This window comes from Carlito syrichta, unplaced genomic scaffold (genome assembly GCF_000164805.1).
Source record: "Carlito syrichta isolate Samal-C Ts95f unplaced genomic scaffold, Tarsius_syrichta-2.0.1 Scaffold304521, whole genome shotgun sequence".
NCBI lineage: Eukaryota > Metazoa > Chordata > Mammalia > Primates > Tarsiidae > Carlito > Carlito syrichta.
The window spans coordinates 818762-832204 of NW_007248617.1; the positions used below are offsets into that span (position 1 = coordinate 818762).

Below are 13443 nucleotides of genomic sequence, written 5' to 3' on the forward strand. Positions count from 1 at the left end.
GGAAAACAGAATTTGATAGAACAAAACTATTTTTATTTAAACTCAATTTTCTAGGGCTGTCCACTTAAAACAATTAAAACACATATATACTGGATTGTTTTGACTCAACAAATGTAAAAGATAGAGCTCAAAAGAGGGATAATTTCTAATCAAATACTACTTGAGACTATTTACTACACAACTATTTTAAATATTTTTCAAACAGGTCATAACAAAACAAAAATACTATAAGGATACAATCTTATTATATAAGGTTCCAATATATAATGTAAGGTTCCAATATAAGGTTCCTATAAGGTTCCAATATAGCTACAAACAAATTTATTCATTCATTTACCAAATATCCTGGGTATCTCATGTGGTAAATACAGTACCAGACACTTCAGGGAGAAACAGGATACCTAGGATGACAGTTACTACTCTCAAGTAGTTAGCTCATAGTCAAAAGAAGAAATATATGTGAACAATTTTTTAGACACAATAAAAAATAATATAAATAGCTGAGTGACATAGCACTCAACCTCACAAATAATTTTAGAATACAAGAATCCTAAAAGTAAGATTTTTTTTTAACTTCTCAAACAGGTAAAGACTTAAAAATTATAATTAAACTCATATATTCCTGGTGGAAGGAAGTTGGTACAGATATTCTGAAGAGCATTTGATAACATAAATCAAAGATCTTAAAAAAACATGCACACTCTAAAAGATGGAAGCAACCAAAATGTTTATCTATGGATAACTAAATGGATAAATAAAGTGTGGTATGTAAACACAATAGAATATTATTCTGCCTTAAAAAGGAAAGAAACTCTGACACATGCTATAACACGGATAAACCTTAAGGAAATTACGTTAAGTGAAATAAGTCACAGAAACACAGATACTGTATGATTCTATTATATGAGGTCCCTAGAGAAGTCATTCATGAGTCTACAATGGAGAATAGTGGTTACCAGGGGTGGATGGTAACTTGTCATTTACTGGGTAGAGAATTTCAGTTTGCAAGGTAAAAAGAGTTCTGGAGAGTGGGCGCACAATGATGTAAATGAATGTTCTTAACACTACTGAAATGCACACTTAAAAATGGTTAAGATGCTTAAAAAAAACATTTATACACTGTGATACACTGTGATAAAATACAATGGAGTATTTTACAGTAACAAAAATGAAAGAATCACTGTACCGGAAATAACACAGATGAACCTCACAAGCACCATGCTGAATGAAAGAAGGAGATGTCAAATATCAACACATCAGGATAATAGGAAAAGAAAGAATGGTGTGTGTAGGGGCAAGAAGAGATTTTCTAGGTTGCTGCTCAAGTTCTAGTTCTTCATATAGGTTCACAGAAGGCTGTATTCACTTCTGGACAATGTATCAGGCTACACATGTAATATATACAATATATACACACATGTCTGTGTTATATAATATAATAATAAATATTATATATTCAACAATAACAACAAAACTGAGGAAAGCCTCCAAGGTCCTGCATAATTGATCAGCTGACCTCTCCTTCCCCTTCATCTTTGTATTACCACATTCTGTCAACAGTTTGTAAGTAGCACCTAATTTATAGACATTCAGTATGTAAGATTCTGTGAAGAATAAAACAGAGTGCAACTTAAAATATACATATTTCTCTCTCTCTCATCTTGAGTAGACATAAAGATTTAGCTAAAAACAATGCTTTTAATATTGCTGTTTATAATGGCAAAAGAAATAAAAACATCCTACAAGTCTGACAAAAGATTAATCCCAAACAGCTTCCCAGAGGAAAAATATCAGAAAACACTCAGTGGGAGTCAGGACACAGTTATTACACAACAGAGGTTCCTACTGGTAGACTGAGGTTATGCCAAATCTTATGTAATAAACATCACTACACTTCATTTTCCACTCTATCCCACTTTCTTTCTACTCTGTGAATTTACCAGGATTATGTAGAGGAAGCCAACAGCCTTGCCTTACCATATTTACCACATTAAAAGTTTAATTAAAAGCAAGAGTCAAGGCTATTTTTCACTGATATTAAAACACACATTTTCCCCTCATCACTATCTCTTACAACTGACTTTAAAAAGCACTGTGTCATAGTTTCACTGCAGTGTTTTTCCTTAGGGATATATAAAATTATGGTGCATCTTGCAGGTGATGGCATCTAATATTTGATAAAATATTACTCTCTAAAGTTCAATGTCACGAAGTTAAATAAACATGGCCACCAGAAACGCGGTCTATTAAAGAATAAAAGCACCAAAGTAAACATGGACAAAAGCAATTTCTTTTTAAAAAAAAAAAAAAAAAGCCAGGCTCAGTGGCTCAGCCTGTAATCCCGCGCCTTTGGGAGGCTGAGGTGAGTGGATTGCCTGAGCCCGCGGGTTCGAGACCCACCTGGGCAGTGAGACCTCATCTCTACAATAAATCAAAAAATTAGCCAGGCGTGGTAGCGCGCGCCTGCAGTTCCAGCTACTTGGCAAGCTGAGGCGGAAGGATCGCCGGAGCCCAACTGCACTCCAGTCTGGGTGACAGAGTGAGACTCCAACTCAAAAAAAAAAACAAACTTTCTTTACCGATTTTCAGAGGCTATAAAGGATCATGTCCAGGTATTTACAATTAAACAAATACTTCAAACTATTTGATACAAATGAAGATACTCAATGTTATAAAGAGCAAACTGAGATGGGCACCGACACACATCACGTGTGTCAACGGCTGAACTTTATCTGAGCCCAGTGCTTCTTGAAAGAGCAATGGGTGGGAGAAATTCCCCACCCTTTGTGTTCCAAGAAAAGGCTAACCTCAAAGGACACTATGCCCTTGCATGTTCTGAAATAAGGCCTACTTATATCTCCCTCAATGATCCCCATGTTTTATAAAACCCCAAGTCTTCTCCCTCCCTCTTCAAGACACTCATTAAGGAACATTTTTCCCCACTGCAGCACCCTGAGATAAAATCATCTCCTCAATTGTCCAGTGCATTCTGCCTTTCACCTTTGACCTCAGGCCTCAGACAGGATGAAGACCTTGCCTTTGGATCCCTGTTGACTCTACCCTGGTAGAGGCCCCTGGTTTTCCTCTGCCCTCTCTCCAGTCTTTGACCTGGGACTAAATGCTGGGTCGGAACTCCTAGCCCTGTGCTTTGGTCCTTGCTCATCAGTAAGCACAGTAAGGAACTGGCTTCGACTCCCTGAGATTGGCTTTATTTCTGTTGCTGGGGATTCAAGCCACTCACCTATAGAGTCTCACTAATACACACAAATGCTTAGGACAAAATCCGGACTAAAGACTCTCTACTTAAGATTCTTGACATACTCTTGGTCTATTCTAACTATATGCTTGGTATATTCTTGGCATATATTAGGACTATCATATGTTATATTTAAAAGCTTTTTTCTCAGTAAAGATTACATTTTAATTTTTATCAATTAGATCCATATCTACTTTTTCTGGGAAAGAGTTAATCATGTTTATAAATATTTTATCTTAAAATGTTTTGGACTGACGCTCATCTTGTTTTCTATGTCAAAGAAACAACCAAATATTCTTATTCATTGTTTTACTCTTGTAATGAATCCTGGACCTTTTACTTTTGAAAATTATCAGTAATAAGTTAGCCACAGCCACTTTAAATTTTTATGTCACCTACAGATAGGTCTTGTTTTACTCTGCTGCTTCCCTGGCAGCACTTGCAACAGCTACAGGTCAGAGTGCTTATATTCAACAAAGAAGAGCTGTCTTAGAGCCCAGGAGAAAGGACTGTGCCAGGTGCTTTTGGGTACAGGCTTCTGATGACATGTTTAAACAATCTGAGAAGATGCCAGTGGACTGAGTCAGGATTTCTAGAACTCTAGTCAAGAAAATGGATTCTTGAGACTGCAAACTGGAGAACAAGTGGAATAAGAATTATACTGAGTGAACCAACAAAGGGTAATGACCATGGGTTTTGTTCAGAATACTGAGACTATTAATGTTTTATTTTCTGTATATATAAGGAAACTCTTTCCCTTTTCTCTTTATCTACAACTCATTACAATTTTGGACAACATGCTTTGTAACTAAAATTATCTAGTGCATTTTGTCTTCCATACTGATGTGAAGGAAATAATTTAGTACCTTTCTAGAAAGAAATGTGGCAACATGCTTCAAGAACCTTAGAACTTTAAATATGACCTAGAAATCTATCCTAAAGAAATAATCCAAAATACTAAAAGACTTACAAAAATATTTTTAACCATATAAATTCCACTTATAACTAATAAGTGGAATTACATAAGTGGAATTATATGTTACAAACCACGTTATATAAATAAATCTATCAAATAATTCAAACAATTATGGGACATACATAAAGAGGAATACATCCTGGCATTGTTTATCATAGGAAAATGTTCATAATATGGTAGTTTATAAAAATAAACTGTATAGGAAAGAACACAGACACAGATAAAACCCAGAATTGAAATATGCCAAAATATTAATGGTAACTGCTTTTAGATGATAGAATTAGGATAGGTTATTTCCTTTTTCATAGTCTTCATATTTTCCCAGAATGGACATGTGTTGCTTTTATAACCAGAGAGATTTCTAAGTTAGTTTTATTAAGTGAATAAATTTTATTCACTCTTCTGAGGCGCAGCTAGATAAATCTGAAAAATATTAATCTTAATTATATTGTATAACATTTAAAAATGAAAAGAATATTAATCCAAGATAGAAAGACACATCAAGTTAAATGAACAACTAAAAAGAACTTCCAAGAAAAAGAAAGCTGTACCTATTGACCTCAAAGGTCATTTAATCAGCAGTGTTACAGTTCTGAATTTAGTAGCATGATTCATGACCCCAAGGGCCAGCATCCCAAACACCTGTAGGAACAATATGCAAAACTAACCACAATTAAAGGAAAAGAGGGAATCTGGGAAAGCCAGGTCCCAAAACCCTCTTTTTCATTTCCATGACTTCTGCCGACATAGGGAAAAAATGTTTCTCAAATTATGAAGATTATTGCAGCTATTTTTGAAAGTGTCTAGCCTCAATGTGTATTTGGTGGCTTTTAAGAAAAATTAATTGCAATGGATTCCTTTCTTTTCATTTTAAACCAAGAAAAAGAAAAATGTAATAATAATAGCTAATAATAAACACTCTATCAGAGGCATTTTTCATTTAATCTTAATAACAACCTAGTAAGTAGATTCTATTATTTTTGCTTTTCAAATGAAGAAACAGACTGAAACAGGTTAAATTACTTCCTCCAATCATACAGTTAGTAATGAAAAGGTAACATTCAGGCTGGACCCAGTGTCTCACACCTGTAATCTCAGCACTTTGGGAGACGGAGGCAAGAAGACCGCTTGAGCCTAGGAGTTCAAGATCAGCTTGGACAACACAGTGAAACATCACCTCTACAAAAAAAATCAAAAAATTAGACAGGCATGGTGGTGCAACACCATGTATTCCTCACTACTCAGGAGGCTAAGAAGGAAGGATCACCTGAGCCCAGGAGGTCAAGGCTACAGAGAGCCATGATTGTACCACTGTACTCCAGCCTGGACAAAAGAGACCCTGATTCAAAAATAAATAAATAAATAAAGGCAATATTCAAAGCCTGTTTAATACCAAAATACCAAAACCTATGCTCTAAGCAATATATTAACTGCCTCCTTCAACCAACAAGTATTGGCTGCGAGCCTACTAACTGTCAAACACTGTGCCAGGAACTGGAATATAAAAGTAAGCAAAACAGGCAAAGTCTCCGCCTTCATGGAGTATAACAGAGGCGAAGACAATAAACAAATACAAATACGTGCACAAATGTATCACTGCAAACTGTGGCAAACTACACGGGCTCCAAGGACATAAACAGAAGGGAGAGGGGGAGATGCCAAGGCTGACTCTACAGTAAGCAATAACTTGAGGGAACACCTGGAGTGAGACTGCTGTACCCTAACAGACAGATGACATGTATATCGTTTGTATATGCGGTGTGGATGTGTGTGTATGGGTACACACATACATACATACACATACACACACGCACACAAATATATATCAGGAAAAAAGGAGTTCCTTTTTTTTTTTCTTACGGACTGTTCTATGTGAAAAAAATTTAATATAGATCAGGAATGCACATATTCCAACACCAATTTTACTCTGAAATTAATCCTAAATTTTAAACTGATCTCCCCAATTCTTGTATTTTAAGGACAAGCCTCTAAGAGAACAACCCTGAGAGCCAAGGCCAGACACGATCTGACTCTCGCCTTTGGGTACCAAGGCTGCTTTCAAAGAAGAAGGATTCGGATTCTCACCATGCCTAGCTCCTTCAAAGTTCCATTTGACCATTCAGTGGATAAGTACTGTACGTGTTCTCCTGACTCAGTCTCGAGGGACAAGGTACAAAGAACAGCAGCATCCTTTTTATTATTGGTAAACCCATGTTTCTCAAAATGAGGGTTGCAACTCATTTATGGGTAAATCAATTTAGTAGGTCACGATGAACAATTTTTTAAAAAAACAGAATAAGAATTATCTGAGTGTATCATATATCAAAAGATCAAATATTGTTTCATAATTTTTTTGTTTCAGTTAGACAGCACACACCTACTGTTGTAAAAATATATTGCTTACTGTAGGTCACAATCATAACCAGTTTCAAAATCACTACCACGGAACAGAAATTAGAACCTTACCACCTGCTTGATCTACAGACTCAGCACTGATAATAACATATCTAAAAAGGTTTGAGCACTGGCTCTTCTTTATTCTGTGACTGAGAGAGAAAGTTTCATGGGGGGAAAAGCTGTATACAATGAGTTTTGGGAGACTTCAGATTTTTTTCTTAGCATTTTTTTCCTGAAGACAAACATTTCATCCTTGCTCAATTCTGTAAAATCTAATTAATCCAGAAAATATACAGCATTCCACAGCTGCCAAGTAACTGAACAGGTGAGCTTGGGCTGAAGCAGTGCTAGGTAAGGCAGGTGGCTGGAAGACCCTGGCTGTGGACCCGACCCAAGGAGCATACCAGGATGCGAGGACAAGGGAAGAAGAGCCAAGGGCAGAAGGGCCTACAGACCTCAGCCCCAAACCGTGAGCTGGGAAGCTGCAAATTCTCTAGGCCCTGAAATGAGAAGCGTGGCCCAGATGTCTCCAAGTCACCTCCCAGTGTTAAGCTCTTCTTGCTGGGAAGTTGGTAGAAATGATCATTAAGAGTTCCACCACCTAATAAGACTGGGTTAGGAAATGTGTAAATCTTTATTTGAGTAAGAACTAAATACTTACACATACAACAAAACAACTCCAAAAATTCTGAGGAAACTAGGTTATATCTATGTTTTTATATTTCTGCATAAATAGACTTTGGGATTTTAAAATAAAACTAATGTATTATCAAATTATCTTCCAAAACTTCCTCACTGAAAGATTTAAAAGGTAGGCAATTTCCATTAATTTGACACCTCTAAACCTGCTGTCCTCTAGCAATCCCTATTCAGAAAGTTCTACAGTTCAGCAGTATCGTCAAACAGCCTGCTCACACACACAAAAAAAACCTTCCACTGAAAACATCAAATCCAATCAACTTTAAAGCTTAGTATCTACTTTTCTCCACAGAAGGTTTATTTCTTCTGAGATAAAATCCATTTATAAATGTTTTTGATTGACTGACTAATATATTCATAACAGCTCTCCCTGCTAATTTACAAATCTGTGGCATCCATATGGCCCATGAGACAAATGCTTCCACTGAGGACTGCAAAAGACAAAAAAATGAACATACATGTAAGTCAAAAACAAATCTTCATTTTGCCAGTTAGTGAGTAAATAAAGGCAAACAGCACTCCAATATACAAGTGTGAGGCCTGCAGGGGTCTAAGAATGCACCTACCACAGCTTTTGCAATAAGAACTAAATACTTATACATACAACAAACCAACTCCAAAAATGTTCTTTTTCAAATACAGCCATTTCAAATATCCCTCTTAAAATGGGGAAAGCATTTTAACATAATACACATGCTGAGAACACAGTCATATATTTTAAGTAATAGCCCTACAAATATAAAAGATCGCCATAATGCAAACCTTGTGTTTCTTGTTATTGTGGGAGTTGTTTCTAATCTACAAATTCTATTATCCAAGAATTAAATAACTGAAGAAACTAGCTCCCTGTAGTCAGCTCAAATAGTTAAGAGATATAAAAAATAAATGAAATCAAATTTAAGCTCATTTAAAACTTGGCAATAATATTCTCTTTATAGGACATATGGAATCTCATCAATTTCAATTTTAGTAACAATTCAATGTAAGGAGACTTAGAATGATAAATGCACTAGTTACAAATTTGGGCTCTATAATTCGCTTTTTATTTTAAAATAAAAATGTAACAAATTCATTATAAAAACTTGTAGAAAAAATTAATGTGTATCCTTTCAATCTTTTTCTTCTATGCACATACACTTTATTTATTTATTTATTTATTTTTTGAGTTGGAGTCTCACTCTGTCGCCCAGACTGGAGTGCAGTGGCCGCTCCCGGCCACCGCAGCCTCGACCTGCTGGGCTCCGGCAATCCTTCCGCCTCAGCCTTCCAAGTAGACGGAATTACAGGCATGCGCTACCATGCCTGGCTGATTTTTTTATTTATTGTAGAGATGAGGTCTTGTTGCCCAGGCAGGTCTCAAACCCATACATTTTTTTTAATGGGAGCATACAGAATATTAGGATTTTAAGAAGCTTAACTCAAATTAATAGTTTAAGCACAAATAGAGAATTTATTAGCTCACACATCAAATCAAAGGAAAAACAGGGGTGAATCTAGCATAAAGGGCAACTGGCTGGGTGCAGTCGAGCACAGCTGTAGTTCCACCTATTTGGGAAGACAAGAGGGAAGGCTACCTTGAGCCTAGGAGTTTGAATCCAGCCCGGGCAATATAGTGAGATCCCGTCTCTTTGGAGGAAAAAAAAGGAGGAATGGGGCCACTGGTCACAAACCTCTTTCATTCCCTCTGCTTTTCTCTGGGGTAAACTCCACAATCTGAGATAGACTATCTCTCTACGAGACTGACGACAGCTTCAGGGAGACAGCTCTAGGGTCATGACTTAATAGTATATACTTCAGTTATCAAAATGAACATTTCTCCCTCTTAGCTCCAATTTGAAAAGTTCCAGGAAAGAACTGAATTGGCTTGGGTCAAGTGTCCATCCTTACAGCCAGATCTGTAAGAGGAGGGCAGCTCCAATTTGTACCCTGCAGCTAGAGTCAAGAGGGGGATTCCTCCAAATAGGGGAGAAGGAAGATGGAGAGGTGGGACAGACATAAGAGATGGAGACATAATGTACGAGTTGGGCAGCCACCCCAAATTTTGGCTGCCACCTTCTGCAAATACTGTTTTATAGTCTGCTTGTTTTCATTGAACACAGTGGTGGGTATGTATATACCACAAGTACTTGGGAACCTTTTGAAAAATAGATACTCCAGTCCTACCCCCAGAAAGGGTTGATACCATTAGCATTTTCCCATGTCACCAAATATTTTTTAAAAACATAGTTTTTAATAGCTACACAGAATTCTGATATGATTCTAAAATCTTAAATTTAATTTTATGACTTAAATCCAGAAAAAACACATATCAGCACGATCCTTCCTGAAAACAATATTCAAAAAGAACTTTATGACAGTACTAGCCACTGACATGTTTGCCACACCTTCTTCAGAATCTCTGCCAAAAGATACAATCAAGTGATCCTCCAAGCCCTACCATTAGTAAAAACCTACTATACCACTGAAGTTTGGTTTTTTTTAAACAAATGTCTTAAGGGTAAGGGTACAATATATCCCAAATTAAAGCAGGAGACACAAGATTTATTATAATTGAATTAAAGACTGAAGATTAAAAATAAACACACTATAATCCAACCAACTGAGGGACATTTGTGACAAGAGAGGAAAAAAAGCAGCCTGTGTGAGGTCTAGAAAATAAAACTGTAGAGTAAGTCTTGGTCACCCTGCCTCTCGTACCTGACAGGGAAGCAAACCAACCTCGCTGGTCTGCTAACATTTGTCACTAAGATCACTCAACTCATTTCCCTTGCTAATGTCATGTGTACCAATCAATATTAATCATCCTTTGGCCTTCTACAGCAAGAGAATACAGTGACTAACTGGGGTGCAGACAATGCTGGTATCTGCCCTGATAAGCCCAAGCACTTGAGCGCCTGGACCCTGATGACCCTGCCAAGGAACTGCCAGCTTATAAAGACCTACAGAGTCATCCGCCAGTCTCCTTTACTGATATCCCTTCCATTTTCTCCTTAAAGAAACTACCATCTATAGCCTATGACAGGCAACATTAAAGAAACTCTGAACAGCATACACACCACCTGGTCCAACGAAAAGGCTGAGTCAATAGACTGCTGTGAGTAAAAACATAATTATTGAGGAATGAGGAATTATTAAGCACCAGGAAGTTATTAAGGCAAATGTATCCAGTAAGCAGTCAAGAACTTTAGATCCCCACATTTTAGCAGAGCTCAGAACAAGATCTGCAGGACACCAAAAGAGCACATGTGAAGGAAGCAGAGCAATTCCTGACATATGACAAACAATTAAAGGGAACCACAAAGTCCTCTTGGGAATCAAATCGTCCCTACTTCAAAACATGAACTTTCTGCCATCACTGTAGCCCTTTGTTACTGCTGCTCGGCAACTCCTCCTTTCTGCCTAAAGCCACCCCACCAACGCTATCCACTGCCACAGTGGTCTAAAGGCACGCCCATCCTGATGCTGCACCAGCAGTGCAGAGCTCCCCAGAAGGCTGCCTTTGCCAGGGAGAACAGGTGACATCCACTGTCAAGACTGAAACACGCAGGCTCAAAGTGGGCATCCAAGTTGAGAGAGATCAAATCACACTGGAGTGATGATATCCAAGTACTTTTAAAATAATGAAATACATTTCTTCAAATGAACTCAAAAGAGCCATATTATATAAAGTAAATAATAAAGTCATCCATTTAAAAAAAAAGTTAAAATCATGTGACATGTACTTATAAGGTCAGTGAGAACAATAAGTTATTTTTAATATAAATTTCTAAATGAAAGTCATTATATCAGCCTTAACATCCAATTTATTCTGTGCTTTAAGTGTACGGATCCAAAAAAATCACAAAGGTGAATTGTTCCAACTTAGTTTTAATAGCTTTCCTAGTAACCTCAGGATCTTCCTAAAACTGACCCAGAAGAATGAAAAAGAAATTATAAGGAATGTTTATTTCAAAATTTAATCACGAGCAATAACTTCTATCTTTATCATGATTTATCAAAAACAAGGACAAGTATCCACAACTGACAATAAGCTGAAAAACCATAATAGACTATCACTTCTCAACCTGTTTTGTGTTGTTCGATCATTGCATAACTCTCGCGTCAGGAGGAAAGCACACACCAAGCAGATGTGCTGGGCTGGCTGGCATCTGCCACAGCAGTGCACTTGCAGCACAGCTCTGGAGGCCAACATGTACAGGCCTGAATTCTACAAAAGACCTGTGCATTAATACAACCTTCCTAATCAATGACACAGACATAAAATACATGACAGAAATGGCAGTGAGAGCTTTATTCTGGTCTGTGGCAAAACCAGTTAACCTGGTATCACAAATCATGACATTTTTGGTCTCCAGGTAGCATTCAGCACATTTTCAATACGCACACTCAGTTTCTTTAAAATGGTCAAAACACAAAAGAGGCTTAAATAAACAAACTGGATAACCCTTACAACATCTTTTACCAAATAAGTTTGTCAGAGGTCAGCTCTGCATATCCAAGAGGAGGTAGTAACAATGAAGGCATAAAAAAGAGAAAATAACAGCCCTGTCAATCTGCTTTACAGATTTGCTATTGTAAAATTAACTGCAATGTTGCTAAGAAAAATATTTCTAAGATCTTCTTGTTCCGTACACTGCTGTTCACTTAAAGTTGGATGAAGCCCATTATCCTGACCTATTTTTATTATAACAAAGATAGAAAGCTGGCTGAAATAAAAATCAAGGTTTCTTTTTATCACTGGAGAAGCAGCCACTTCTTCCCTGTAGAAGAAATAATTTCTTCTACTGGAGAAGCACATTTTCATTTCTCTTGTACCTAAGAATGTTCATGTCCTTTTTTCCCCAGAGAATGGTTACACAGAATTATAACTTCTGATCTGCCCATTAGGATAATGGATTCTCCTGATGGTTAAGGACATGGCCTGTGCAGCCAGACCTTTGTTCATAACCAGTTGTGAAACTTTAGACACGATATTTAACCTGAGTGCCTCAGTTTCCTCATTTGTAAAAGAATAATAGTATCTACCTCATAGGGATGCTGTAAGGATTAAGTGAATTAACAAAAGTAAAGGCAATGGCCTATTTGAAGCATTTAATAAGTGTTATTTATCATTTTCAAAGAAAAACTCAAAGGAGTCAAAATTGTTCAAAAACTGAACCCATTAACAAATTTATGTAATAAACTTTCTGGAAAAAAATTCTAAAAATGTTAGATTTGTTCAAAAGGAGCAAAAGAACTCTCATTACACCCATTACCATTTACAGAAGTTGTTCCTTAAAAGCTCACAGAAGTTATCTTAGAATTAAAAGAGAAGCAACGACTGTCTTCACAGCTTATAAAACAAATTTGAGGTCAACTGGGTGATACTAAGTAAGAATGTGGTTCCTGTGTTCAGTTCTAACTACAGTTACAGATTTAAATTTTCTTTAAGCAGGAAAAATAAAGCGAACACTTCACTGCCTCATTCCTAGAACTAGAGAGCAAGACCTTAAGATGCAAGAGGAGCAGATGAAGTATTTTCATTCTAGGGGACAGGGGGCAGCAGTTTGCAAGTTTACTCCGGGATGCAAAGGACAGGGAGTTAAGAAGACATTTGAACATACAAGCTTAAGCACGTAAAAAGAGGGAAATTTTCAATCATGATGAGTTTGTTCTCCCAATCAAAAAAATAAAGACATAAAAGTAGCTAACAGAGTTTCTATGGAATTGAATGCGACAAATGCTTTGGGTACCAAAGTTTCATCTTAGAGCTCCCTGCGGTAGCAAAGTTTTAGACAAATCAGTCCTCACTTTATGTTGCACGTGTGAGCAACAACCTGCACAATGCTACCGCCGAAGGACGGTAAAGGCCCCCAGAAAAAGCAAGCAGCCGGTCTACACACTCAACGTGCAGATTCTCACCGGGGAGACAGCGGGCGTTCTCTGGAGCGGCCAAAAGGAGGGAAGCTGGAGAGCGCGGGGAAATAGCCAGCGCGCACTCGCTGGCCGAGCGCCTCCTTTCCTCGGATGGGGAGGAGGGGAGGGACCACCCTCGTCCAGGAAAGAGGAATTTCGGTGCGGCCGCTCTTCCGAAGCTCGCTGCTGGGGAGGGTGCTGCCCTCCGCTCCCAGCCCCC

General features: G+C 37.6%; 1 protein-coding gene across 4 annotated transcripts in view; it reads right to left on the minus strand.

The window, feature by feature from the left end:
- Positions 1-13443, minus strand: part of MAP3K4 (mitogen-activated protein kinase kinase kinase 4) — a 111842-nt gene that overhangs the window by 97807 nt on the left and 592 nt on the right. The gene's annotated exons all lie outside the window — the stretch shown is intronic.